The sequence below is a fragment of the Mesoplodon bidens genome (genome assembly GCF_964165515.1).
Source record: "Mesoplodon bidens genome assembly, chromosome: 4".
In the NCBI taxonomy this organism is placed as follows: Eukaryota; Metazoa; Chordata; class Mammalia; order Artiodactyla; family Ziphiidae; genus Mesoplodon; species Mesoplodon bidens.
In genome coordinates, this window is record NC_138160.1 from 118,988,813 (window position 1) to 119,015,318 (window position 26,506).

At 57.1% G+C, this 26,506-nt stretch overlaps 1 protein-coding gene across 3 annotated transcripts in view; it reads left to right on the forward strand.

Moving 5' to 3' along the window:
- Window positions 1-13,864: 13,864 nt before the first annotated feature.
- CXXC5 (CXXC finger protein 5) overlaps window positions 13,865-26,506 on the forward strand; it is a 34,827-nt gene continuing 22,185 nt past the window's right edge. The window contains exon 1 of one of the 3 annotated variants that reach the window (XM_081233296.1): window positions 13,865-14,412. The gene's annotated coding sequence lies outside the window, so the exon portion shown is untranslated. Of the gene's footprint in view, window positions 14,413-14,487; window positions 14,577-26,506 lie in introns of those variants that run through there. The other 2 variants (XM_081233298.1, XM_081233297.1) reach the window with 2 other exon arrangements.

The following is a 26,506-nucleotide window of genomic DNA, read 5'->3' on the forward strand; positions in this document are numbered from 1 at the left end:
TTGCTGGACTCTTATACAAGCCAGATGATTTTGAGCAGGACCAGCTCCTGGGACACCCAGGGACTTGGGGCAGGCTGTCTGGGCCCCTTTGGGGCCTATGCCTTTCATACCCACTTGGCAAGGCCTGCAAGAATGTGCCTAGGGCTTCCCTGGTGGTGCAGTGGTTGAGAGTCCGCCTGCCGATGCAGGGGACGCGGGTTCGTGCCCCGGTCCGGGAAGATCCCACATGCCGCAGAGCGGCTAGGCCTGTGAGCCATGGCTGCTGAGCCTGCGTGTCCGGAGCCTGTGCTCCGCAAAGGTAGAGGCCACAGCAGTGAGAGGCCCGCGTACCAAAAAAAAAAAAAAAAAAAAAAAAGAATGTGCCTAAAAACAGAATGGGTAGGCATTTAGATGATGGACATGCCTGGCCAGACTGTGTGCCCCTGCACACAGGGACACAGAGTTTGTGTCCCTCTGTTTCTCTTGGGGGACAAAAGGGGAGCTCAGCTACCCTTTCTGGTGAATAAAAGCCTGGAAGGGGATGCTGGGAAGAGCTGCCTCCAGCCATCTGGGAGTGGGGATGTTGTGGAAGGAGGCCAGACCTCCCCCAGCTGTTTCCCCACCCTACCTGAAGGGTGAGAGTAAGGGATGAGACATGGGTGATTGTAGCACTGCCCACAGCCCAGAATCCTTGCTTTCCCCCATTCTAGAGCACAGGCCACCTAGTGGTTCTACACTCTCTTAAAGAGTGCCTCTGTGTGCCTGTGTGTGCGTGCATGAGGTCTCGAAGCGGGGCAGCCATTGGAATCTTGGATCAACAGGCAGGATTTGGGATCCAGGCACAGAGAGGCTGGGGAATTAGGCAGTGTTACACAGCCAGGCAAACTAGGGAATGTTTGATGTCTTTCTGGGTGGCACCTTTAGGGGGAGCTCCCTGGCTGCAAGGGATTCCTGGAAGCCCCTGGGAGGTCCCAGGCCTTAACTGGAGGAAGTAAGGGCTACAGCCCAGCTGGCCCTACAACTGGAAGCACAGGAGTGGCCTGTAAGGGTGTGTTGAAGGAATGAGGGATCTTGGCCTTGTTCCTACACACATGTACCACTGGAAAATGATGGTGGTGAGGGGTGGGGTGGATTTCTGAGATCAGGGGCCAGCCCTCTTTCCTGCTTTAGATTTGGAATAGGGAGCGCTCTGGAACTGATGCCTCGGTTTCTGTACGAAAAATGGCAGAATGGAGAGAGAGACTGATTAGGGATGGTCCTTAAGGAGCTTGTGTGGGAGGTTCTGGACCTTGTTTTAACTGAGAGAGCAGATCACTGCTGGGTGGGTGGTGCTTTGTGTTCTACAGCCTTGTGAGAGTGGCAGGAAATGGGGCCAGTAGCTATGTACTAGTTGAGTTGCACCTGATGAGAGATTGAGGGTGGTTTCCCCACGGAAGTCCCAAAGTGTGTGTGGCCAGTGTGGCAGTGTACTAGGGGAATTGATATGTGTGGCCACTGTGTGAGTGAGTGCAGCAGTGTGAGTGGTTTGTGACACTTGAATTGTGTTTCCCAGGTGTGTGTAATGGCTGAACTAATTTTGTTGTTGGGATGAATCAGGTTCCTGGAGAGGAATGGACCTATCTGGAGACAGTGATGCTATTAAGTAGTTACAATCATTATATTGATATGACTTAACTAGTATACAGACATTAAAAATGATCCCACTACCCTCTGTGTTTTTTTTTTTTTTTTTTTTTTTTTTTTGCGGTATGCGGGCCTCTCACTGTTGTGGCCTCTCCCGTTGCGGAGCACAGGCTCCGGATGCGCAGGCTCAGCGGCCATGGCTCACGGGCCCAGCCGCTCCGCGGCATATGGGATCCTCCCGGACCGGGGCACGAACCCGTATCCCCTGCATCGGCAGGCGGACTCTCAACCACTGCGCCACCAGGGAGGCCCCCCTCTGTGTTTTGAGTGCTTACCATGTGCTTGGCCCCGTGCTAAGTGCCTAACCTGCAGTAGCTCATTTGGTTCTGTCAGAACCCTGAGAGTTAGTGCTGGTTTGCCTGTGCCACAATGTTTATTGTGCCATGTTATATTCTCGTTGGCGGATGTGATACAGCTGCATCTCTGTCTTACTTGCTGAAGTGCAACTTGTGGCAGTGTGGGGTCCTGTTGTATACTTGGGCTCTCTGTCCTGTTTTGTGTTGCCAATATGGGGCTCCACTGTGCTGTTCCATAGTTTAAGACCCAATTTGACAATGTTTTTTGAGGTGATGGTGATGGTGTATAATTTGGCTGTGTGACTTTTTTGCTTTGTTGTGCAGCCAGAGTATGTAACTCCCTTCTGTCCTGTAGTTGAGACCAGCTAGTAGAATGTATAACTCATTTTGTATCTTGGTGATGTGGGTGTCTAGTGTAGGGTCATCGGTTGTGGTGGTGTGAACTGGTTGTGTGACAGCGTGACTGGCTGTATTGTTATGTGTCTGTGACCCTATTGTGTGTGTCCAGGGGAACCATTTGTTTGACCCCTTGACCTCCTGTCCTAACTTGTGTCAGAGACTGTTGTAGGGTGCTGTAACTCCGTGAGGTGAGTGTGCTTCCTTGGTGGGGGCAGTGGCCCATAGTGGCCCATCTCTGTACAGATTGTGTGTCCGTGTGACCCCATGTGCCGCTGTGCCCCTTTTCGGGTCTGTGTGTTGTCTGACCTCAGCCGCGTATGCCCCCACCCCTGCCAGCACCGCTGCCCCTCCCCCGTGCCGCCCGCCCGCGCCGTGCAGCGATCGATCGCCATTGATTGTCCCTGACGAGCTGCTCCACTTTCCAGCCAATGTCAGGAGGGGGGATCTCCGCCGCCCTGGCGGTGTCATTTCCACACACTCCCTGGGCTGCCGCCAGCGCGGGCGCCACTAAGAACCGGCCTGGATCGCCCAGAGCGCGGACCGGACCGCCCACGCCAGGACGCCCGACGGAGAGGCCAGATCCCCGCCTGCCCGGCCTGCGGCCCTGCACCCAGACCTTCCTCCCTGGGTGGGTGGATGCTGTCGCTCCACTAGTTTGAGCTGGCCCCGGGGAGGGTGGGCGCACGGTCGGTGAGCCTGTGCGCTCGGGTGGGGGCGTGGGGGGCCGTTTCCGGCGGGCGGAGGCGCCTGCGGGCCAGCTTTGCCGTGGCCCAAACAGATGCTAATGATTTTCCGGGAGGCGCCGGTTATCTCTGGCCCCAGCCAGCCAGTGCTCGGGCTTGGGCCGGGCTTAGACACCTCCCCACCCTCCCCCTCACCCCTAGGAGCCTCGCCAAATGACCACCTGGCCCCGAGTGGATAGTGGGGGTCGCAGGCTCCCTGGGGTGCCCCCAGAACTCTGGCTGCAAGGGAATGTTTGTTTGCTCCTATCCACCCAAGATGCCGCTGCATTCTCCTCTGAACCCTTCCCAAAGCATCTCCCCTCCCATCTGAACAGGGGAAACTGAGGCTCAGAAAAGCCCAACCCAAGGTCATGCTGACCCACCACCTGCTGGGCTGAGTGGATCACAGTCTCTCAAGGCCACCCTGTTGGGGACTCAGCCTTCCTGGTCCCCCTTTGCCCAGGGGCCAGAGCCAGTTTCCAGGCTCCCCGGTGGAAGTGCTGACGTGGCTTTGGGCAGCTGTCTGGGGCCGGGAAGCGGGGCAGATGTCACAGAGCCCAGGGGAGGAGGCGGCTCCATGGGGAGGGAGGGCAGGGCCTCTTGCCTGGCGAGACACGCCTCCTCCCCCTAGGCCTGGCGGTGTCTGGGACTAGGGCATAGCTGCTGCCCAGGCTGACCCGCCTCCAATTCTAGCCCCAGCTCCTCTGTGTGCCTGCTGACAAGTGTTGTAACCTCTCTGGTTCTCTTCCTCCCCTGTGGAGGAGTATAACAGCACCTGCTTTGGATGAGTGTGAGCCTCAGATGAAAGCAGAGGTGTGCAAGGCCCCCAGTCCAGTGCTGGACATACTGTTCCTGCTCAACATGTGTTAGCAATTATTATTATTGTCTTTGCAAGTGGGAATTTGGTGTGTCCAGGAGCAAAACTGAGTCCTGAGAGTGCCAGCTGGCTTCAGAGGTCATTCCAGCTAGCCTCCTGCCTTGGTGCCCCTGGCCCTCTGCATTTCTTATGCCTGTCTAGCTTTGTTTCTTCTCCCTGAAGTGTCAGCTCCCCTCAGCTCTGCCTGCTGCCAAGCTGCCCCCACCCCCTCTTATCGGTGTAGTTCCCTCCTATCTGGCCACCACATTGGGTCCCTCGAGCAGCACAGCCCCTTGGGAACAGCAATCGATGGGGCGGAACAGCCTCCCTGACAGATGGACCCATGGAGGCTGGGCTGCTTCAGCAGAGCTCCCTAGGAAACCAGAGACAAGAGCCGAGCCACCATGGCTGCCTCCTAAATAGAAATGGGAGGAGGCAGAGAGATGAGGAGGAGGCCAGAGCTTCCAGCCAGCCCCATGCTGGGCCAACCCTCTGGGGATGGGTCTGGCGGGGCAGGGCAACCCCTATACTTTTCCACAGATCCTCTTGAGGGGAGGGCTCTGTAGAGCTTGCCCCTTGTAGTAGGATATGTCTGAATTCCCATCATGGGCAGGTGAAGTTTTGCTGTCCCCATCCCCCCATGGGCACTTTTTCTAACAAGCCCAGAGGCTGGTGGGTGGGTGGGCAGGCAGGCGGCTTACCACATTCCTCAGGCTATAAGGGGCCTTTGAAGCCAGAATGGCAGGAGGACCTTCTCTGCCTGTTGGGGGTGGGAAATGATGAGCCTCGGCCCCTGTGAGTGTGTGCGCAGAATACCTCCTATCTCCTACCAGGCTCCCAGATTAGTCAGGGACTTCTTCCAAGGGTTTCTCAACCTCAGCACTATTGACATTTTGGGCCATTTAATTCTTTGTCCTGTGCATTGTAAGATGCTTAGCAGCAGTTGTGACAACCAAAAATGTCTCCAGGTATTGCCCCCTGGGAGGCAAAATCAGCTCTAGTTGAGAATCACAGGTCTAACCTCAGGACCAGCCCCCTGGGTTGGAAGGGGCGGCTAGGACCCCATGGGGATGCCATATATCCTCTTCAGTAGTGGAAAGGGAGGTTTCCAAAAAGGCTCTGTCCCCAGCTGTCTCAGGCCCAGGAGGGTGGGAGACACTCTCCCTCCTCCCCGTGGCCCCTGCTAGGTTGGAGGGAACTATGCTTGCCTGAGATGGCAGAGCATTTGGCGTCACTGCTCAGCTGCACCAGGCTTGGTGCCAACACCTTACTGCTGAGACTACATAGCATGGGGGCGGGGGAGCGGGGGCGTTCATGGGGGTACTCAGGCTGCCTGTGCGACCTTCTGTCCAGCCAGCTTGAGATGAGGGGAGCCAACATGGATGATCAGCCTCCTGCCTTCCCTTGGTGCCCTGGCAATGTCTCTGCTGCCTCCCTCTAGGCCAGTGTTGGGTTGGGAGTAGGTCTGGCAGGACTGAGAGCCAGTGGGGGCTACTGCCTGGAGCAGGAGGATTGTGGACACAAGTCCAGCGGGCCCAGCCAGCTGACAGCTGGGCCACCTGAATGCCGAGCTCTCCCCTTGAGGAAGGGGAGGAAAGAAGACACTGTGGGTTGGCTAAATGCTACCTGAGTCCCCCCTAACCCAGAAGCCCTTGAGCCTGAGGACTGGGGAGGGAGCTCCCTCTGGAGTCATCTCCCTCTTTCTGCTCAAGCAGGCAGGCAGGCATTGAGGTAAGGGAACGTTTTCTAGAGCATAGTGTCACTGCTGGGAAGTCCCTACTTATGTCTAACCTACTTCCTTTCTTCCTGTAGCATCTGCCCTCTCCTGGGCTTTGTGGTTCTCTGGCCAGGGTGTGCCCTTATTCCTGGGGAAGAGAACCCCATGGGGGAATTTTCAGTCAAAATAAAGGTCAACGGGTCCTTGTGTGGGTAGAGGGATGAGGTTGCCTAACTGGGCTCAGCTAGGGGATGGAGAAGAGCACTGGTGCCAGTTGACAGACCAGGGCCTACAGAGAGCAGGGTTTCCCCAAGACACATTGAACCCATCACCAGCCTAGGGGGTCCTAGGGTGGGGAGGAGGAAGTGGCTGGGAGGTGGGCAGTGGCTTTGTAACCAGAGATGGGCCAAGTGGTATGAGGCAGCAGCTTGGAGCTGGAGTTTAAAATAGCGCCTCGGCCTGGCCAGGATTGGGTTCGGGTCACCCACAAGGCAGTGTGGCCACGACCATCCGGCTTGGGTTTCTTGCCACCCTTGATGATTTAATGGAGGAGGGGGCTACCCAGGCAGATGGACCTAAGAAAGGGGGTCCAGGCACGGCCACTTACAGTACCCTGAGCAGGCTCTTGCCTGTCTCCTTTCTCCTCCACACCCACCCCCATGGGACAGATTGCCCCAGCTGCATCCTGATGCCCTCTCCCTCTTCAGTAAATATTTGACACCAACTGAGGACCAGGTACTTGACAGAGCATGGAGATGAGTAAGGCCTTGACCTTGTCTAAAGCCCAGGAGTTTTGGTCCCCAGGAGCTCACAGAAGGGGGAAGGTGATGAGTATTCAGCACAGACCCTCCACTGATGTCCTAGCCTCAATCCTGAAAGTCCTAGGCATTGGGAAAGGAAGAGGCAGAAAGACCCCCACAGGCTGCAAGAGAGGAGGGTTAGACCTCAAATAAGCCTTCCAGTGAAGAAATGGATTATGGCTACAGTGGAGAGGGGAGAATGTCTTCTCAAGAGCTAGTGATCATCCTTGAAAATTCCCCAGGGTGGTCCACTCCCCCAGTGTTCCCTGGCCTGCCCCTCCCCCAAGGCAAAGCCCTCAGACATAGATCTGAGAGCACATTCTGGTCCTTCTCTGTCCAAGTAGAGTGATTACTTCCTCAGGCTGACCCAAGCAATAGGGCAAGGGGCGAGGGGATATGGGGGTTGGGGGTCCCCTCTTTAGTTTTTTGAGGAAAGTAGCTCTAGCTCTGCCACGTCCCATTTTGCTGTTAGAAAGTGGGAAAAAGCTACTTCAATCAATAAAAAGTTCTAACCATAACCCCTTCTGCTCCACTCTCCCTTGCCAGAGAGTCTCTGGGCCCCTGGGGGCAGTAACAACCTCTGGGCAGTGGCCCTTGAGGCCTGGCAGGTAGGGTTTCTCCCCACTTTGCCCTCCTTCCCCAGCCATGAGTCCAAGGAGGTGACCCAACGGGCCAAGCCAGCTCAGGGCCAGATCTCTCTCTAACTGGAGCAATGGCCATCTCTCCTGACGGAGCCCACATATATCTAAAAAAGCGTCTTGTATATCTTAATGATTTTTCAGCAGCCCCTGATTGAAGCATGCTCAATTTAGCTGTGCCGTAAGTAACTTTTTATATTTCCTCGGGGAATCATTTCATTTATGAATCTTTTCTGAATCTGCAATCTCGATTAAAAGTTGATTTTTTTTTTTTTTTTTTTTGGTCTCTGTCTCCTCGGCTTCTGAGATGCCTCCCTAGCGAAAATGGTGGTAGCACCATCAGTCCTCCCTCCTTAGCCTGTCTGGGTCAGGAGAGTTCTTCCTGAGGTGTGGGGGGAGCAGCAGCCAAGCCTCCTCTGTGGTAGTACCTGGGGCTACGTGACCTGAGGGGGAGCTGCCCTGGAGGAGGGGCTTACAGAGAGGTTGGGGGCATTGCCAGTCTCCTGCCCACGTACCCTCCCCTACCTGCCTCATATCAGCCCTGCTACAACCAGTGTTACACTGGGGGGATTGTCCCGCCCATTCTGGCTTTAGGGTGTCTCCTCACCTGTAGTTTAGGAATTTAAGAAGGAGAGGGAGAACCCTTGAAGGGTTCAACTTGAGAGCACACAACGGGTTCAAATCCTGGCCCTGCTCCTGTACAGCTGCCACAGCCTAGGTAAGTCACCTCTCCTCTCAGAGCCTCAGTTTCCTTATTTGCAAAATGAGAATGTGATTGCTAAACAGATTACCAAGGAGGTAAAGGGTTTAGCACAATATCTTCAGAAAGGCAGCCTTTATTATTTCCCTTGGGGGAACCCCAGCACCAGGAAGCAGGGTTGGAACAATGCCGAGGGTCCTATCCCAATTCTGAACAGTATCTAATTCTTTTCCTCAACCCATTCATTATCTAGTCCTGGTGATACCCCTTGAGGGTGAAGTGGGTGGGACTGGCATAGTTATCTCCCTGAGGATAAGGGTCTGGTGGGGTTGGGACTTGCCTAGGGGCTGCCCCAGGAGGCCCACCCAGAGCTCCTGACTCTCTCCTAAGAGGCAAAGGTCAGGGCTACAGTAGGAAGGCTGGAGGGCAAACTAGGGTGAGAAGTTCTGAACTTAGAAGGGCCTTCCCCATAGACGCCGTCCCCGTCTGCCCGCCCCCACCTCCCTCCAGATAGTCGGGGGTGGGGGGTGGGGGGAGGGATTTGTCCAGGTGCTGCGACCTCTGGCTCTGACCTCTAACCTCTGACTCTGGCCTCCAGGGGGCTGGTGGGCTCTCTGAGCGTCAGAGTCACAACTGGGGGTGGGGCTGAGGGGACCCAGCAGCAGAGACTGCTCTGGGAGTTAACGATTTACGAGGGGCCCCTTCCTGAGGCCTCCCTCCTCGCAGGCCCAGCAAGGCAAGCAACCCGTGACTGCCCAGGTGGCTAGACACAGAACCAGTCCCACCAGTTCAAAGAGCAGTTCATCCTGGGCCTACCCCCAGGCAACTGCCTGAGTACCCCATTCTCTGGAAGAGGAAGGCAAAGTAGGGGTTGGTAGGTAGGGTCTGGTCTGAGGAGGGAGGCTGGGTCCTGTTTTCCAAAGTCTCAGTGTGAGGGACATTTAAGACCCTGCTTTGCCTTCTGGAGTCATATCTGTGAGGGGAGGCCTAGCCCCACCTCTCCACCTCCAGCAACTTTTCTCCATATCACCCCACCCTAGCCTGCACGTCTTGGGTAGAGCACTTTTTGGCCAGGCTTCTGGATGCCCAGGGCACACCGCCACCGGCCCCCCCGCTTTGGGCCTGGTCTGTGGACTCCAGGTTTGGGATGCTGTGTCCGCCCCTCCCCCAAGGCCCCTTTCTGTTACCTTGCGGCCCCTCCCTCTTCTTGACCCTGAGGCCATGGAGCCACAGCTTTGGCCTCTGGGAGCACACAGTCCCACTTCCTGTTGGAGAGACAGTTGAACCATGATTGTACCTAGTGAAGTCAAGAGTTACTGTCAGGGGACTTCCTGGTGGCACAGTGGTTAAGAATCCGCCTGCCAATGCAGGGGACATGGGTTTGATACCTGGTCCTGGAAGTTCCACATGCCGTGGAGCAACTGAGCCCATGCGTCACAACTACTGAGCCTGCGTGCCTAGAGCCTGTGCTCTGCAACAAGAGAAGCCACTGCAATGAGAAGCCCGTGCACCGAAACGAAGAGTAGCCCCCGCTCCCTGCAACAGAAAGCCCAAAGCCTGAGTGCAGCAAGGAAGACCCAAACAGCCAGGGAGAGAGGGAGGGAGGGAGAGAGGGAGGAAGGAAGGAAGATCTTAAGAAAAAAAGAGTTACTGTCAGGGGCATGATGGATGCCCCCAACTGTCCCCACTCCCCTTCCCTTACCACATAAAGGCTGAGTTCCCTGGGCCTGGCAGAGCATGGGGCTACTTCTGGTTGTCTGGCACATGTGTAGCTGTGCCTGGGTGCAAGCGGAAATACAAAGTGTGAGTGTATGTGTTGGCCTGGTCTCTGTTCCCTCCCAGTCATTTTATTCTGGGACTGGAGTCCCCCTTCTGCCTGCCTCCCTTCCCCACTGTTTACACAGCTCAGGGCCAGGCTGGGCCACCAAATTGACTTCTTAGGGATGGCTGGACCTTGGCCTCCTAAGAAACAGATCTAGCTTTTCTGAAATTTCCTTCTAGTTTCACGGTTCTCTTGTCCCTTCGGAGGTCATGGGGGCAGGGATGGGGCCGAAGGGCCAGTGGTCAGTATGTGAGGGCTTAGACCCCAGAGGCGTGGGCCCATGTCTAGGCAGTCAAGCTTCTCTCTTCCCCTGCCCATGTTTGCACCCCCAGCCCTGCTCTGGAATTTTGGCCAAGGTCACAGTCCAGTCTGACCCCACTGAGCATTATCCTGCACCCTGCCCTGAGGCAGGGCTCCAAATGCTCTGGCTCTCATTTTCTGTGATACAGATGCGGAAACTGGGGCCTCAGGAGAGGCGTAGGCCAAGCTCTGGGTTGGCCGTCTTTATTGGAGACTAACTCCCACACTCCTCTCCATGCAGCCATTCCCAATCACTGGATGTTTAATCAATGACTGACATTAGCTGATAGATGGTAGTCATGGAAAAGGTAGATCCCACACACAAGGCATGGGTTTAAATCTTGGTTTTGCTACTTTGTAACATTAAGCAGTTGTCTTGAGTCCCGGGATTAAATAAGCATATTCACAGAAAGCAATTAGTGTGGTGCCAGACACATAGTAAGTGCTCAGAAAACTGTTGGCTACAATCCTTACTACTGGTACCTACTTAGTGCCAGGCTTCAGGCCCAAAGCAGGTAGGAGACCCTCCTTTACCCTCAACAAATTTTCGTGGCTGGTAGTAGTGTGGGGACAGGGAGACAATGAGCAAATAAAAGCTATTTCTGTGCAGTGTGGTCACTGTGGCCATAGGAGGGGACAGATGAGGGCCCCCATAGCCAGGCCGCAGTGTACAATTGTTCAGTGCATGCACTGCAAAAAAGGCACCTGGCCAAGGGGTCTAAGAAGACTGGAAGACAGTTTATGACCTGCTGCCAAATGGGGGTACCTATATCTGCCAAAAAGTGGTAGCTTTTTCTAATTTGCACAAAGGCTAGTGCTGCCAAACTGAGGCAGGGAGTAGAAGTCAAAGAAGGTTCCCAGTGGAGTGATACATGCTCTTGGACTTCAGTGAGGACTTCAGGAGGTGAGCTTGATTAAGGCCCTTTTGGGCAGAGGGAACAGTGCATGCAAAGCCACAGATACTTGAAGGGAAGTTTTGGGGTGTCTGAGGGAACCACCAGTGTTGAGTGGTGTTGGTCAGCAGGGCTCAGGAATTGCAGGGAAGAATAGGACCAGTTAGGGAAGCCAGGCCAAGTTGGGGAAGGGGCTTGAGCTGAGCCCTATGGGCTCTGAGGATCACTACAGGATGAGGAACAGGTGAACCCCAAGCAGATCTGTGTGTGAGAAGCCTCACTAGGATAGCAAATCTCTGAGGTTAGGAAAACAACTTTGGTGCCAGTCTCATGTCAGTTTCCTCATCTGAAAAATGGGGACAATACTACTACTGGGACTGATGTAAAGATTAAATGAGATAAGTTACCTTAACTATTTAGCTTAATGCCCTGCTCAGGATAAGGGCTTTGTAAATGCCAGCTATGGATATAACCAGGACCAGGAGAGCAGGATCCAGGGTACTGGACTGACACATTCCTACCCAGAAGACAGGGCAGGTGGGTGCAGGGCCTTTCTCTCCCTGACAGGTACTGGAGACTTATGGAATTTGCTTCCTGACTCTAAGCCGATTGATTGAATAGCAATATGAAACTCCAATACTCCTTTTTGGAGGGGTTGTGAACCAGGATCCCTTTACTTCTTCTTGTGGAAGGGGCCTGGGGTGGGGATAGTCTCTCCCAAGGCCAGAGACGTCCTGCCCAATCCTTCCTGGGTGTCTCCCCCTTGTCTTACTTGTTATGGTAGAGAGTTCTATGTGGCTGGTTTGCACATGGAATTTCCTGTTCTTGGTGTATTTTCCATGTGGACAGTCCTGCTACTCTCCTCTCTGGTTCCTACCTGGGGTGGATAAGTGAGGATCTGGGTCTCCCTCCACTTCTTAATTTCCAGGAGAGGGGTAAGACTCCCAAGATCCACTCTCTAAACTAGGCCAGTCATATGCCAACACCCCTTCCCTGAGAAAGTCACCATTGGTATCACCTGACTCATCTCCATTGCAGCCTGCAGCCCCTTGGGCTTTGCCCTCCTGAGATGGGGAGGGGACAGAGGTCTTGGGGGAAAAAGTGGATAATTAATAGTAATTCCCTAAGGCGGAGCTACTGTCCTCCCCCACCCCCCATGGATTTCAGCATGAAGCTTTTTTCAGGTATGCAGGGCCTGATTCTGCACTCACCCTAGGCTTCAGAAGCCCTGAGGACTGAGTTTCATTTCTTGGGTCCTAATCCTCTGAGGCCTGCTGCTGACTCCTGGGCAACAGGTCCCACCTCACAGTTTGGGCCTCAGCTTCCCCAGAAAAGGTAGATAGTGGTGGGCTAAGTGTTTGCAGATCCCTGAGCATCTAGGCCTGGGACCCTGCTTCCTTTCGCCTTGTATGGTCAGTGCCTAACACCGTACCATACCTGACACTCAGGGTGGGGCCCAGAATGTCTGTCTTTAAGCAGTTTAGGGGTGATAATCTGGAGGTGTTCGTTTGTCTTAAAACTGTGTTCTCAGAGCAATTACCTTGCTTTACTCACATGGTACGTTTGGTGTGGCTCTGAGGAAGCTTGCTGGACAGGAGAGGAGAGGCTAAAGGCCTCCCCTAGGGAGACATTCGTTGACACACAGTTAAAGGAGGACACTTCTCAGCTTTTGTGGAAGGGAGGGGGTGTCCAAGAGAGGGTCATTCCCTGTGGCCTGGGAGGTCAGGGCAGGTAGAGAGACAACACATTCCAGATGAACTTTGCCCTCTGACACCTCCCTCACACCCCTATCCCCTGGCAGGGTCAAAGTCCCAAAATCAAATTTAGAAGGCTTGGAGGGTGGGCACCAGCCGCTGCTCCCATGAGACCCAAGCCCCAGACTCTCTAACACCTGAGGCAGGTGGCACAGAGGAGGAAACAGCGAGGTGGGAGCTAGTTTTGCTTCTTCCACTGAGACTGCTCCAGTGACTGGAGGCACCGGGTCGCCGCAGTTAACTCCCTGTTATCTGGGTCCCAGTCGTTCTCAGGCTGTAATGTTTAACCCTAGGCAGACTTCGCAAACGGTCCTGCCCCTTTCCTGTTAGGGTCTCTGGTCTGGGGGCTGTTTTCTCTGTCTCGAGGAGGCAGCACAAATCCACCCCCACGAATTCCACAGAATTGAAGAAACTTTCCACTTTGGGATTATACGAGTGAGCCTGGGGCTCACTCTGTGGGTCCCTGAAGTGGTGAGAAGACGACATCTGCAGCTTTAGGATTAGCCCAAGCTGGGCAGATGGAGGGGGCACTGAATGACGGCGAGGATATACGGGCCCAAATCTGTACCCGCTGGGCTTTTGTTCTCTCAACCAGTGTCTATTGAGCGTTTCTCTGTGCTAGGCACTGTTTCGGGCTCAGAGTTCACAGGCCACGGTCTCAGGGCACCACAATGTAGTCGCTTTAGCTCCAAGACTCAGGGTTTCGGTTGGGGCCAGCGTAGGTAACAAAATGTCCTTTCTCGGATCAGTTTCCTCATCTGTGTAATGGGGACAGGAACCTCCACCCCCTTTCTCCTGGGTAACTAGAGCCCACCAAGTACGGGAATGCGCTCTGGGAAGGGTGCAATCTTTGAACACGCGTCTAGCTCCAAGAGTGCTCGGCTATGAGTTCTCGGCCCTACGCGCACCTGAGCTGAGGGGCGCGGCCAAACCCTTCCTACTGGTCCTTGTAGCTTCGCGGCCGGCTGGAGAGAGGGGGCAGAGGGATGGCGGATTTCCCCATAAGGTGCGTCTCCAAGCCCATGCACTCCTCACAGAACGGGAGAGGTCCTCTTATTTTTTGTAAAGTTGCAGAAAAAGAGGTGAAGACGGGGCGCGCTGGGGAGCTCAGCCTGGGCCGACCTCGTCAGAGCGCGGGGAGCTTGAGGCGCAGTGGCTGCGGCTCCGGCCTCAGAGCCTGCGGCGTCCAAGTGGCCAGAGCTGCGTCGGGAGGGAGGCGGAGGGAGGAGGGAGGGGAGCCGAGGTGGGGGGGGGAGGAAGGAGGAGGGAGCGTTGAGTCCAGTCCGGGTTTTGCCGGCAGCCCCCGGGCAGCGTTCGGAGCTCCTGCCCGGGCGGGCGCGCGCGGCGGCGGCGGCGGCGGCAGAGGCGGCGGAGCCTGAGCGGGGATGTAGAGGCGGCAGCAGAGGCGGTGGCGGCGGCGAGAGCAGGCGCCCGAGCCGAGAGAGAAGAGCGGCAGAACCTTGTTCCCCGAAGCCGGGCCCCGCGTCCCTGCCCTGCCCAGCCCAGCGCCCAGCCATGCGCGCTGCCTGCTGAGTCCGGGCGCCTCACGCTGCGCCCTCCGCCAGCCGCTCAGCGCTACGCTTGGGGGTGATTAGTTGCTTTTTGTTGTTTTTTAATTTGGGCCGCGGGGAGGGGGAGGAGGGGCAGGTGCTGCAGGCTCCCCCCCCTCCCCGCCTCCGACCAGCCGCGGCGGCGTGACTCCGGCTCCGGACCCGGGCACGGCGGGCGGCGCGGCTGGAGCGGAGCGCACCGCGGCGGCGGTGCCCAGAGCGGAGCGCAGCTCCCCGCCCCTCCCCTCCCCCTCGGCCTCGCGGCGGCGGCGGCAGTGGCGGCTTGGACGACTCTGAGAGCCGGTAGGTGTCGGGCCACGGCCCTCCCCCGACCCCCCCCGGAGGCCGGCCCCCTCCCCTTCCCCGCCTACCTCCCTCTCCTCCCCCGGGGCCCGGTGCGCGGCCGGGGCCGGAGTTCGCTGCAAGTCTGCGGAAAGTTTGGCGGCGCGGGCTCCCCCGAAGTTCAGGTGCGGAGAGCCAGGGACGGGAAAAGAGGGGTCCGTGTTTGGGTGTGGCGGGGGGCGCCCGTAGTCTGAGCCTCGGAGCCCCGGAGGCTGGGAGTCCTAGCTCCGGTGATCGCTCGATGGCCTCTTCTATACTCAAGCCTCCCCAAGCCGCAGTCAGCTCGGTCGCAGATCACTGAGTTCAGACAAAAAGAGGGGTTTTAGGGTCGGGGACGGCGGCTTGGGCGCCATGGATTGGGGTCGGGGCTCTCCCTGAGGGGTACGGTCCCCTCCCCAAGTACTCGCGCTTGAGGGCACAGGGGCGGCGGGAGCCCGTGTCCTCACCTCTCGGTGTTGGGCGGGCGCTCCGCCTGCGGGGGTGGCTGATTGGAGATCTCCGGCGCGCACTCCCCCCAACAGACCCCATTCGCAGCCCTGTGTTTTGGGGGCATTACTGCTCTAACGCCCAGGACGACGCGTGGCTGAGTCTCCCCCTCCACTTGGAGGGGGCGGTGGCCACTTCTACATTTCCCCTGCGGCTCCTCGCCCCCGCTGCCCGCGGGGTGCCTGGCGGGCTGACCAAGTTTGACCTTTATTTTTTTTTTTCCGTCAAAGTATCACCCCCGACCACCACTCCTCTCCGCGGCCTCTTTCTCCCTTCCTCCCTAGCCTTAGGGAGTCTTTCAGGCTGTCTCCTGAGCCCCGCGTGGCCAAGCAGCATGCAAAGCCAGGGAGGGAGAATGGGGGTGTTCCTCTAGCTGCGGAGCTGTGGGAGGCGGGTGTCCCAGGCGCCTGCTTCGCTGCTCTGGCCCCAAATTTACCCGTGAAGTTTGGCCCCGAGCCCCCTCCTCTCTTCTTCCCCAGAGCGAGGGGCCGAACCGCCGCGAGAAGAATGTGTTAATTTTCTTGCTGGGGGAAGTTGTCCTCGCCCGTAATGGGCTGCTTTCTGGCGGGGAGCGGGGGGTGCGCCTGGCTTTGTTTATTTGTAGGATCAACAGAAAGTGAGTGACCCCAGTTTTTAAATGGGGGGCCGCCTCCGGGACCTGTCAGAAGAGCTGAAGCGCCCAATGAGGGAGCAAGATCGCTTTTTGGTCTCCCACCCCCCCCCTTCAGGAATCGGAAGGGGTGCGCGGAGTTGGGCTGGTGCCACGGGCTGCGAGGAGGAACCTTGCAGATTTGGGGGGTTCTGTAGGCACTCTTCTGGGAAGACTTGCTCCCTCCTCTTGTCTCCTGCGACGGGGTTCTGAAGGGTTGGCAGCCGCGCCCTACTTTGCCCCCTGGACCCTGGGTGGTCTGAGAGTCGCGTCTTCGGATAGAAGGGGCTGAAGGGGGGGTTCTGGCGAGCCAGCCTCTTGACCTCCGCCTTAGCCTGCGCCGCGGGCGCTGTTCGGAGTCCTAGGTTTTGTGGTGGGCCCGGCCCCCCCGCCTCTCCGCGTTTGCGCAGGAAGCGCTGAGGAGGGGGCGTGTACGTTGGTTCGGCCCTCGCCCCCGCCGGAGCCGCCCCAGGGCGGCCGGCAAACAGAGTCCCTTTCAAGTTTTCCGCTGGGGCCGCCTGGCGGGGGCTGCGTGCGCGGTCGCTGCGGACTTGTTTGGAGCGCTATTTGAACGCCCGGCGCCACCTCAGCTGCCCCGGCCCGCGGGGGCGGGAGGCGGGGGGGCCGGGGGATGGCTGTCCATGTAACTGAGAGCATTTAAATTAGATGTTTTTAGGGGGCGTGCTGGCCTAAGCTTGCCCTGATCCCCCTCCCGAAGGACCCTCGTACCCTAGGTGCCAACCGTCTTAGGAAACCCAGGAGCCCGAAGCCTCCTCCCAAACCCCTTTTTGAGAGCGATGCGGGGAGACTGAGGCCAGCGCTACCTACTACTGCGTAGTGTTGATTTAGCAGTTTCTCTGGATGAGACTCAAGCAAGAGCTTGCGGGGGGGAGCGGGTAGTGGCCCGCTCTGCAGCTGTCACCCCCTTCCCAGAACGGAAATTGCCCTCTCTCCTTGGGGAGGAGGGAGAGGGGGTGATTTTTGCCCTGGGAAGGGGTGGGAACAGCTGAGGGAGGTTGGCCTCTGAGTTTTCAGTCAGCCCTGGGGGTCTCGGTAGAAGCTCACCGCTCCCACATGCCCACCTCCAATCCTGGCAGGACCTGGGGCTCTCCCAGGGAAGCAAGAGCTAGCCTTGCACCTCCCTCTCCCATGCTACCTCCCTTTCCAAGGTGGGGGCAGAGGTTCCTCTGCAGAAGACAGACCCTTGGCTGACTGGCTGTCCGTTGGCGCCTTATTTATGTGTGTATTTGGGCCCGGCTGTTTTCCCGGCTCAGCAGGTGACCCTGGCCAGGGCCTCCTATCTCTCCCCCGACAGAGCCTGTTGACTTACCCGTGGGCCAGCGGCCTCGTCTTTATCACGTGAGGCCTGGAATGTCCACCCGGCAGGGCTGGGCTGGGTGGGGGAGGGGAAGGGGAGGGGAGGATTCTGCATCCAGGGCCCAGGCCAGCTCAAACCTGTGTTCTATGGGTTCCTACTGTGGCCCCCAACTCTTGCTGCCTCTTTCCAGCTTCTTGCCTACCTTCTACCCATTTGGCAGATGTGAAGCTGAGGCTTATGGGAGTGTGGGGGGCAGGGTTGCATCTGGATAAAGGATCAAGTCTCTGGGAATTAAATACCCCACCTTCTTTAGGACCTCATCTAGTTATTCATGGGAGAGTGGAATGGAGATGGGGTTCTCTCTGGGAGGGAGGGGTGTAGGCTGAGCTGAGGTCAGCTGACTTTCCAGGGTGCAGAATAGGGTGGAGGAATGGTGGGATACTGATGAGCCAGACCCAGGCCTACACTTTCTTAGAGCCTCTGGTGGGGTGACCATGAAGTTAGAACTAGCTCCCCAAGCACGGTGTCCTGAAGCATACCTTAATTGACCAAGGATGGGGTGGGGCTCAATTATTATTACTGTTGTTATTATTATTGCCCACTCTTTATATATAATTTACTTATTCATTCATTGGTCCAGTGTGTATTTATTGAGCACCTACTGTGTGTCAAGCCCCACCCTTCTGGGAGTGCAGAAATGAATCACTGACTGCCCCTGCTCTGGAGGCAGGCCCAGGGTAGAAACTCCACCCTCTTTCCCTACCCCCTGGGGCCCTGAATGGGGCTTTCCCATTTTTTTCCTGGGGCTCTACCTCTCTTACCCCCCACCACCTGATCCCATCCTAGCCTGTGTGTGTGGTTGTATGGGTGTGCGTGTGTGTGAAGTGCCCTTGATTAAGTGTATTAATAGTTAAACTCTCGCTCATAGCTGGAACTCACCAGACCACAAAAAGCCTCCCCAGTTACTCACGCGCTACTGCCCAACAAGAATATCCCACTCAAGTTTTTTTTGCTTTCTCTTACTTCCCCCTTTATTCCCCCCAACTCTGAGCCCACCTCCCAGGCTGCGGGCATTAAGAAAGGACTGCCCCCTCAAAGACCCAGGAATCTCCAACCATTCCACCTGCCCCCTAAAGTCAAAGGCAGTGTCAGCTGCTGGATGAGGCTGTATGGGTCTAGTCTGTTGGTATGAGATGTGGGAATCTGGGTGGTGTGTGTGCTAATGACTCAAGACGTGTTTATCTGTGACTCTGTGTGTTGAATGTGTGTCTGTCTATCTTGGGGTGTAGGAGTCTGAACATGTGTATATTTGTGAATGAGGACATGTGTCTGTGGATCTAGGAGTTGTGTGTGTGTATGCATCGCATATACCTGTGTGTTTGTGAACCTGAGAGCCTATATCTGAAAGTTGGATTTGTCCCTGTAAATCTAGGAATGTGTATATTCTGAGTTCTGTGTGCTTAGAATTTTGGAGAGGGTGTGTTCATGATTTGTGTATATCTGTGTGTTTTATATATGCTTGTAAATATCGGAGTGTCTCACTCTCTGAGTGGTGTATCTGAATTGAGAAAGTGTGTGTGACTCTGGGAGTGGCATATCTGAGCTGTGCTGACAATGGTCTATGTCTGTCTTTGGTGGCTGGTGTCTATGTTCCTTTCTCTTTCTGAGTCTCTCCCTCCCTGATTGAGGCCCTGAGTGTGTGAGTGTGTGTAATGTTGAACCTCTCCCACCCAGTCTTTCCCCTCCCCTGCCCTCCCTGGCAGTAACTGGGCAGCCTCCCCATCTGCCTGCCTGCTGGGAGTTTTGGAAGCCATGGAGGGAGACAGGCTGGGGCCGGGGTGACAGCACGTATCCACGATGGCAGCCTGTGATTATGGGAGTAAAAGGATTTTAAGGTCATGGGTTTATTTTCCTGTTTTGTTTTGTGTTTTTCCCCCCTTTGGTGGAGCCATTGGCAGCAAAGGGCCATTGCTGTGTGTCTGCAGGTTGGGAGTCTGTCCCCCTGCAAGTGAACATGGATTTGCAGGGCTTTCCTGGGAGCATGAACACATGTGTGTACATGCATGAGTGGAGCCTGTGAGAGCGTGTGTTCCTATCTTCCTGCTCCCCATGGGAGAGTCCACAGGACTGTTCCCTGGGGGAGAATTCTCAGGAAAACTTCTTGTTTCTGGGTGTTTCATGGAGCTGGAACCCTGTAGTCCTGTGTGTGCTGAAGAGTGGTCGGCCCCAATCTTTGCCCACCTGTCTCCCCCTCCCTGCCCACCCCCCCCCATAGGGTGTCTCTGGCCAGAGACTGGCTAGGCCCAGTCACCTGGGCCAGGCCACATCTCGGGGTGTCAGTGCCCCTGGCCCTGCTCCAGCCCCTGTAATTGCATTCTGCCGCCTAATCCCCCGCCAGCTCAATTAGATCGCAAATTCTTCTTCATTTCCTGCCTCTGATGCTGGCCTCCCTCTGGGCTCACAGGGCCTGGGAGGGAGGGAGGGGATCTTGCCCCCTCTTCTGCCAGCACTGAGGGCTCAGGAGGGGGGTGATTAGTTCCTGGCACACTGGCCCTGGGGTGCTGGTTGCAGCCCTGGGGGCCAACATGACAGGGCTTTTTGGACCAGCCTCAGTATCCCCATGCTGGGGGAAGGGGCTTGTGTAATCTGGTACATGAGCTCTGGGTAGACCAGGCAGATCACTCTGGCCAGGCCCCTAGGCAGTGCCCTCACTCTGGGTCCCCACAGGCTCTGCCCATCTCCTGTTCCCAGAGCAGTAGCTGACAACCCCTGGCATAGCAGTTGTGACCTTGATTTTGACCTTTTCCTGTTGGCTGTTCCAGGCACCAGTAGGATCATTGAGCTCCCCTCTACTGGGTCCTCCTAACCCCCTGCCTTGACCTTGCCTGGGCAAGTGTATTTGACCACTGGCTCAGGCGTCAGACCTGGCTCCAAATCCTGGCCATGTCACTACCTAGCTGGATATATGACCTTTGGTCCATATGTGTTCTTTCTATGATCCTCAGTTTCCTTATCCCTGAAATGGGACAATAAGAGTGCCTGCCTCACAAGGCTATTTTCAGATTAACACAGGGATGGCTGTGCAGTGCCCAGCACCAGTGGCTAACCCACAGTCAGCATTCAATAAAAGTTGGCTTTTATGGTGATGAGGACTTCATATCCCCCAGTGAAAAGGAAAAAAGAACACGTGGCTCATGGTTAGCATTTCTGTCTCCATTCTGCTAATTATCAGGTGTATGACCTTGGGTACATCACTTTGCCTCTCTGGATTTCTCTTCCCCATCTGTAAAATGGGACCGATAATGGGTCTGACCTCACAGGATTATCTGCATGCAGTTGCTTGGCCCCAGCTGCCCCTGCAGGTTTTCAAAGTATTACTTGTCCTCTTATTTCTTTCCTCACACCAAGCCTGGGTGGGGTGGGGCTGGTGAAGACACACACAGGCTCAGGGACAAGGGGACTGGCCAAGGTCATGAGGCTGATAATGGGACCTGGGTGGGTAGAGGGCTAGGGGATGACCTGCTGGCTTGCTTGCCCGTTTACTCGCTGGCTCAGCTGAGCTGTGAGGCATGGCCTTCCCTCCCGCTTGTCTCTGTGGAAAGTGGTGGCTTGGCTGATTTTTTTTCTGTAAAGGGGAAGCTGGATGTCTACCCCCTTCTTCCCCAGGAGGCACCTGTGGCAGCGGCTGTGCTGACAGGCCTCCTGGCCCTCTTACTAGGGTGGCTGGCAGCTCTGGAAGGCCGGCTGCACGCAGATCAGCCAGAGGGAAGAGGGAACCGCAAAGGTCCCCTGCCATCACTAATCCCTACGGCCCCTCCCACCCTCAGCCTGTCCTCCGTCTGGATGGAAAGACAGAAAGCAGCCACAGCAGGAGAGCTGGAGGAGACTGGCTCTGCTCAGGAGGTGATGGAGGGCGACAGACACGGATTTGGGAGGGGGTCTGCTTCAGGGTCCCTGTATCTCCCTGGCTAGTCTCCTTATTTCTATGACCTCTGTCACTCATTGGCCTAGGGTCTTTAATATTTCATGGCCTTTGGAGCCAGCCCCCTGCCCCAGTGCACAGGCCCCCTTTGTCTGCCTGCTGCCCCCCACCCGGGGGCATCCGTGTCGCTGAATTGCTGAATTACTGACCCCAAGGCTGCCTCTTCCTTCCCCCAACCAGCCCTGACATCATCCCTGTCCCTCCTGACCTGCCTCCCTGGCACCTCTGCCTGTCACACCCTGCATCTCTCCTGCGCACTCTCCCCTCCTCTCCGTCTCTGACTATCTCCCTGCCCTTTCCCTCCATTTTCCTCTTTTGTTGGCCTCCTCCTTCCCAGCAGAACAGAAACCGCAGCAACTGGTGCGCCTGTCTGCCCCCTCTCCTGGGTCCACCCCTTCCTGCCCCCTCCCCCCAGCTGTGCTGGCCATGAGAGCTGGTTTTATTTATTTTTCTGTTTGTTTGGGAAGAGGGCAGTGGCAGTTCTGGGCCCTGGCTGCTGCGCTCTGCCTAGAGCAGCGGGCAGGCGGGCCGTACTGGCCTCCCAGGAATGTGGCCGGGACGCCCCGCGCTATATTTACTTCCCTCCAGCTGCTGGCCCCAGCAGGGCAGAGCCAGGCCTGCCCGGTGGCCCCGGGGGAGCCCTGTACCCACCCCACCCCCATCCAGCAGACCCCACATGGCCCTTGGGCCCACTGTTCCCTTTCTTCCCCATGACCTCCCTTGACCTCCTCGGACTTGCCCCGTCTGCCAGCAGGAACCCTCATGTGCTGTGCCAGGACAGGCATGAAGTGCGGGAGCTGGGGCCTGATTCGTGTGGGACAGCACCTGGCAGCCTCCACACCTCCACCTAGGGGCCTAGCCTAGGCCTGTAATCTGGTGGTCAGAACTATGCAAAGCATCTGTCCAGGCCTCTCCCTACCTGGCCTGGTCCTTGCTTTTGCCATGATCCCCTCGGCTCTGCTATGATCACTGGCAGGGGCTGGGTAGGGTAGGGTGGGGCGCCTGAGCCGGCGTCAGCAGCTGCGTTCTGTTCACTGCTACCCCACTTCCCACGTAACCTGCTGGACCTCCCAGGTTTCCCACGTAGACGCATTCATATGCATAACTAAGTTCTTGCCACATACATGTGCAGCACACATGAACACATGATGGAGTGCACCTTCTTGGAGGCAGGGCCATGCCTCTTGTCATTGAGTCCCTCATTCATCAGATGCTTATGGGATTTACTGAGCCCGCTCCTTGCCAGCCTTGCAATGGGATGTGGCAGTGATTCCTTCCTGTACCCCCAGTGCCTGGCACCAGCTAAGTGTTTGAAGAGCTTTAGCTGCTGCTCTAATCAACTGCTGTCCCCCAATTATTACTATAATGATCATAATAGGTCGTAACAATAGTGATGACAATGGCTAACCCATCCTAAGCCCTTCCTGTGGGCAGGCACTGTGTGAACAGCTTTCTAGTCTTCATTTCCTTTAATCCTCACAGTAGGCCAGTGATTTGGGTGCTGTTAGCATTCCCATATACAAATGAGGAAACTGAGGCTGGAGAGTTTGTGACTTGCCTCAGGACTTGCCACTGACGAGTGGGATTGAGTCCTGGCTGAGCCCTTGACTGGCTGTAAACACCAAGAGGACAGCCAGGGTTGGTCTCTATGTGGTGGTCCACACTGCCTGGCACATAGCAGGCACTCCGTAAATGCCTACTGAATACAGGCCGTGCTCTCTTTCCTTCTTGAGGCCCCCAGACTCCTGGCAAGGGGCCTGGCATCTGGTGGGAAGATGGGCTGATTGGCTAGTTGGGTGAATGAAAGAATGAATTAATGAATGACCAGGTGATTGGCTGTGGAATTGAGTGTTCTCAAGGGACACCAGAATGGGGGATGTGCTTATGCTGGTGATTAGAACGGTCTGTGGAGACCCACTGGCCCTGTAGAGGATTCTGGAAAGTGAGCTTGAGGGGCAGGGCTGAGAGATGCAGCCAGAGACCAGTAGGCTGCTGAGGCTGAGCCCTTGGGGCAGGTCATGTCTTCTCCCTGGACCTCAGTTATTCCATCTATCAAATGGGCTTGGGAACCTTGCCCTGGCTGGCTGCCGGCTGGCCTGGGAGGCTGAGAGGTGAGGGGACTGTGGTGGGAAGGAGGAAGCAGTGGGTGGTGAAGACAGGAAGATGAAGCGTGGAGCTTGGCTTGGAACCTGAGAAGCAGGGAGACCAGCCCTGACCTGACGCCCGTCCTCCCTCTGAGCTGCAGGGTGAGGGTGCAGGCTCACAAACCCCTACCCACCCACTTTTGCTCTGGCGAGGGCTGGACTTCCTGACAGCTGCAGCGTCAGTGGCTGTGTGTGCCACGAGGTGGTGGCCTGTCCTCCAGGACTAGACCAGCTTGTATCCCCAGGCTTATAACCCCCACGCCCGCCCCACAGCCTCACGTCCAGTTCCTGTTGACCCTGATGGAAGAGCCCAGCCCCTCTCCTGCCTGACCCGCCTCCCCCAAAGCTAGATAGGAAATTGGTTAGCTGGGCGCATAGCAGCAGGTAGGAGTGGGCTTGGCCCCCTTTCTTCCAGGCAGCATCCATTCTTGGTGGCCTAGAATTTTAAGTCACAGGAGTCTAGAATCATAGAATGCTTGGAGCTGAGGGATTCTTGTCAGGATTCTTGTCATGTTGGGATTCTAGAATCACAGAGCCATGGGCTTTACTGCTGGAAGGATGCGTGAATGGTCATGTTTCAATCTTGTTCGATGCTAGGAAAATTGAGGATCTGAGGGGAGGGGCTTCCCTGTGGTGCCCTCAGGTGACATGAGTACATACCTTAGACAGAAACCCAGTTCTGCCTCTGGTCTACCCCTCTTTGTAGATGAAGCTGGCGCAGGGAGTGGGCTGTGTGGGCCCAGTCAGGCAGCAAGGGGATGCGGCTGGCCTGCAGGCGCAGGAGGGGTCCTCACGGCAGTGCCTGCCCGCCCGCTGCCCACGCTTCCCCGAGGCACCAGTGTGAGGAGGAAATGCAGGCTGTTGCTTCCAGCGACAGCCGGCAGGGCCGGGCGGCTTCCCAGCTCCCCCTCTGATTCACGGCCGCCTGCGGCTCCCCCCTCCCCTGGGGGCCTCAGCAGCCCCATCTGTGCAATGGGGAGAGGGGGCTTTACCCCACAGTCTAGCGTCACAAGGACAATACAGTTGGGATTCTTTTTAAGACCACCCTTACGCTGTGGGAGAGTTGGGCGAGTAGTACTGAATAGCCAGCTGGGCGTTCGGACCCAGAGCACTGAGAAGTTGTGCTTGGAGTCGCCCTAATGCCTCCAGTAGCCTGGGAGGCTGAATGGGTTCCTGGGGCAGAAAGTGTGGCGGGTGGGAAATGATAGAGAAGGGCCCTACAGACAGAGTCTCCTTCAGGAAGAACCCTGGATGGGAGACCTAGCTCACTGGGCTCTCTCCTGGCCTCGGTATACCCATCTGCAAAATGGAGCGTGTCATTCATTCATGGTCTGCTCTGTGCCTGGATATGTGCTGGGTACTGGGGATGCTGAGGCAAGTAGTGGGGAGAGGAGGGGTGTCCTTGGTTGTGGGGTGGGAGTATGATTTGGCTAAAGGGGTGACTCTGGGAGAAGGAATGAGGGTGGTGCCGGTGGGGGGAGATAAGGGGCTGGCCAGCGAGGCGCAATGTCCAGCGGAAAATCCCAGCTGTTCTCAGGAAGTGTTTCCTCCACTGGTCCCCTGGGAGGGAGGCAAGGCAAGCAGGAAGGAGGATAGTTGGGGCAAACAAGGCCCCCAGCCAGTCAGATGGAGATGTCCCAGGCCTGGCAGCTGGGCAGGTGTGCCCCTCACACTGCAGGAGTGCTGGAACACAGCCCCCCACGTTCTGGGGCTGGGCCTGTGGTGGCGGGCCGGGCTGCCAGGAGGGGCCGGGCCATAGTCCAGATTTCAAAGCCTTCCCCAGGGGCCTCACGGTGCCCTCCGCCCTGTCCTGAGCTGCCACCGCAGGAGCGGCAGATGCTGTTTCATCGGCTGAGGCGAGTGGGAGGCCTCCGGAAGGTCCTCCTGGGAGGTTCCGGGGGGCAGCGGGGGCGTCAGCAGCTGCCGCCCAGCCAGGGCTGGCTCATGGTGGCCTCCCAAGTCCCTCAGTTCCCCCAGGCCTGGGGGCCAGGGCTGGTGCTTCGGAATTGAGACTGGTTCCTCCCGCCTTCACTCCCCCTACTGCCCACCAAGCTTCTTGGCTCTGGCCCCCCTCCCATCCCTGGCTGCGTCTGCAGAGCCCCCGGGGGAAGGCAGGGGAGGAGGCGCAGCGGGCTCAGAACAGCGGGTGCCCGCGCAGCCAAGTATTTGCGCGAGCTGTCAGAGACAGACAGGCATGTGGGGAATTTGGTGCGTGTGGGGCTGGGGGAAGCAGCCGGGTGGGCAGACAGGCAGGAGGAGGGAAGCTGGGGCTGCTTCCCCCGGCTGTTGAACCCTGCAGAGACCACCGTTCTCCCCAGCCCAGGCCAGAAGGTGCATCCGGCACCTTCTTCCTGCCTGTATCAGTAGAGTGGGAGGAGTGGGACTGGGACCGCGGCTGATGATGGTGCTGACACTGGGGAAGGGGTGCCCTGTTGAGGGCCGGAGCCTGGGAGAGGCTGTCTGGTGGAGTGTGGAGCCAGGCAGGAATCCGGGTTGTGCCCAACTGTGGCCTGCAGGAAACAGCAGCTGTCATGCTCCTGCGTCTTCCCCCACCCCAAGCCTGGCACGACTTGTTTCCTGGCCAGGGTCCGGCTGAGGCAGGTCGGAGGAGCCTGGTATTGCCCAGCCTGGGGAAGGAATAGGTAGGGTGAAGGGGGCCCTGTTTATAAGCCTAAAGGTACCTGGGTGCTGGGGAGGGCTCCCCCAGGCATTCTTTTGCTGAAGCAGGCTGGAGTCATTTTGAAGGAGGGGACCTCAGCCCCTACCTCCCTGGACAAAGACCTCAATTTAGTCACCTTTGTCTTCTCTCCGATAGTTCCTGTTAGGCAGGTCAGGGGCCTAGAGCTGAGTTAATACTTGATGTTTCCTAGCTGAGAGCCCAGAGAGGGGCATACACTGGCCCAGGGTCACACAGGGGGCTCCCCGGCTTTCTCCCTACCCTCATGAGGGTGGGGTCAATGGGAAGAGGTGAACATTGGGGGTTGCTAGGGTGGGGTCTATATTTAGTCAGTCCTGCAGAGCCAGGGGGCCCCTGGGAGCAGCTGTTGGTGGGGGGGCAGACAGAGGCCTAGAGCTGCATTTAGTCTGGACAGAAATATCCTCCCCCCACCCACCCACCCACCGGCTGGGCGGCCAGGCTGCGGGCTTGTCCCCTGAGGGGCAGCTTGCCTGGGCCTGGCGGCCGGCAGGACAGCAAGATGACCCGATAGGCTTTTCCCAGCTCAGGTTTCGATGAAACAGGAACCGGAGCCGTAGCCTGGGCTGTGGGGGCCAGGGCTGCCTCCCCCCACTTCTCCCCTTCTCCCCATGATGCAGCCTCCCCTTCTCAGAGGCCTGGGGAAGCAGCAGGTTATTTATCAAGCTGGCCTCCCTGCCGCGTCTGCCCGAGCCTCCCCGCCCCTTCCCTTGCGCTGGCGGCCATGAGCCCAGCAGAGCAGGGTGAGCTAGGCAGGCTGGCGGCAGGCTGAGCTCAGGAG